The sequence below is a fragment of the Palaemon carinicauda genome, chromosome 5, assembly GCF_036898095.1.
Source record: "Palaemon carinicauda isolate YSFRI2023 chromosome 5, ASM3689809v2, whole genome shotgun sequence".
Classification (NCBI taxonomy): Eukaryota; Metazoa; Arthropoda; class Malacostraca; order Decapoda; family Palaemonidae; genus Palaemon; species Palaemon carinicauda.
In genome coordinates, this window is record NC_090729.1 from 36326147 (window position 1) to 36328664 (window position 2518).

Below are 2518 nucleotides of genomic sequence, written 5' to 3' on the forward strand. Positions count from 1 at the left end.
GGGAGGAAGTGTGTTGTCAGCTATATCAGGGGTGGCTATGAGGGTATTACCCTTTATATTCAAGGCTCTCAATCCTTCAGCTAAGGAATTTGGTAGGGCTGTAATGTCCGATATGATCACTGCGGAAAGACCATTAAAGGAATCTTTAAAAAAACATGGAGTTCAGGCATTGAAGTCAACAGGGCTAAGACTTCTAAAAGGTTCAGGAAAGAGAAGGAAGTCAAAAAAAGGAAGCAGTTTGAAAGTGATTCGTAAGACTAAGAACGAGTTTGGAGGAACGCGGAGATTGCATAAGAATGATGTGTATAACCTTCTACATTCATTAGGACGTGGGACATCATAGGGTTTGTATCCTTTCTTTAATCTCATTTCATAACTAAGCAGAATTTTCAACTTCACATCATGGCTGGAATGACACCGAATACCCCCAGGAAGTGGAAATAAGATTCCCGTATCCTCGTATATGGCAGGAATATCTGAATCATATCCAAATGTTAACAGGCAGCGACTAATTGAAAGTTCAATTAATTCTAAAGAGAGGGTAGACTTCATGCCCAGTAATGTGGGAATTAATCAGGTATTGTCTGATAGGTATATAGAATTTCGTGTGAATGGGGTGGTCGGTTCCTTTCTTGATTTATCGAGTATAACATTAGAATTATTCATTCGTATCACTAGAAATGGTGTCAAATAAACAGCGGCACAAAATGTGGGAGTAGTAAACGGGGTGAGTAATACATTATTCAAGTCCGTATCCGTCTTTCTGAATGAAGAGATGGTCGAGTCATGTCCTTTATACAATTATTTATCTTATATGAAGATGTTGATGAATGTGAAGCCGGACTCACTCGAGAATATAGCGAGGTGTGGATATTTCTATGATGATTATTGTGAAGAGCACGGGATTACGAGGCAATATACTGATGATACATTTAAGGAGGGGGAGCGTTTGGAAGTTAAGCAGATGCCCAAGCTTAAAATCTATGGAATTAACACATACTTCCCACTATTACTAGATTTAGCAACTATTGACATGAATCTAATGGATTCTGTCAATCTGAGAATTCGATTAGAGTTAGTGAATGATAGTTGGGTTATGAACACGGATAAGGAGGGACATTTATATAATCTGACAATACAGTAATCGAAGTTATGGATAGATCGTGTCACTCCTCATTATAACGCAATGGCTGCGTTGAATCAGTCATTATTATCAAAGCCTATACAATACATATTCAGTAAGTCTCTTTATAGGACATACGTTGTTGGGATTAATGAATCGTCAATAATGATAGATGAACCTTTTGGTTCATGCATTTAAGACAAGATGACACTAGCACTAATTGATATGAGACATTTTTCAGGGGATTATACAAGAAACCCATTATTCTTCCACCATGCAAATGTAAATAATATACATATCACCATTAACGGAAGTACCGTATACAATATAAACGCAGCATTCCCAGAGAGATTTGTGCAGGCGTATTATGAATCTCGGAAGGCTATTGGCATAGATGATGAGAATATTATATCTTTGGATAGTTTTACGGAGGGGAGAACCATTTTTAATTTTAATTTCGTACATGAGGATATGAAAGAAGCTCTACCAGTAGAGAGATCAGCCAGTATGCGAATCATTTTAAAATTGACTACAGCAGTAACGACACCCCATCTCATTATGCTTTTTGGAGATACTACGGGTATTTTATAGATTGATGCGGACAGGATTATTCATTGTGATGTGAGGGGTTAGGACTGATGGATACTAGAGAGCTGGATAGAGCTCTAAGGGGGAGGGTGGGGAAATTAGTGAATTACGTAGGCATATTTTCTTCTGATCATGTGGGAGGTATAAGGTTGAGGTCATACAGGGAGGAAGCTATCACCTTCATCGCAAATACGTTGGAAACCTCTTCAGACATCAATAGCATGGGACACTGGGTCTGCTTTTATGTGGCTAAGTCACCTGAAAATTATATAATATTCTTTGATAGTTATGGTATTAGCCCAGAGATATACAGTAAGCATTTCTTGACCTTCTTCAAGAGGAATAAATCCTTTGAATTGTTCAAATTCATGACACCAATCGAGCCAGATTTATCATATAAGTGTGGGTTATATGTTTTATATTTCATACATTCAGTTAGTCATTACGGGGTAGGGTATACGTTACGGAAAATAAAGACCATGTTTTCCACCAATAATTTAAGGCTAAATGATGGGATAGTAGCTAATTATTATTTCACTCGTTTGATGAGGAGACGCTGCTCTGAGTATAAAGGGAGAGAAAAGAGAGCGATTACATATAAAGAATGCATCAGAATGAGGGATAACTATGAACCTTCCTGAGTCTAATTATTAGAAATAGTCATGATAGGGGATGTCCCATGTTTGCACGAGTTTATTTATATCCATGACGGTGAGTTAATTTCTATAATCTTTTTTTATTCATTTATTAATTAGGGCCGGGAATTATTCATGGGATTAATTTATTCCTTAGTGGAGGTGGCATCAT

General features: G+C 37.3%; 1 pseudogene; it reads left to right on the plus strand.

Moving 5' to 3' along the window:
• The first annotated feature begins 283 nt into the window (after positions 1-283).
• Positions 284-1756, plus strand: LOC137640436 (uncharacterized; annotated as a pseudogene).
• The last annotated feature ends 762 nt before the right edge of the window (positions 1757-2518 follow it).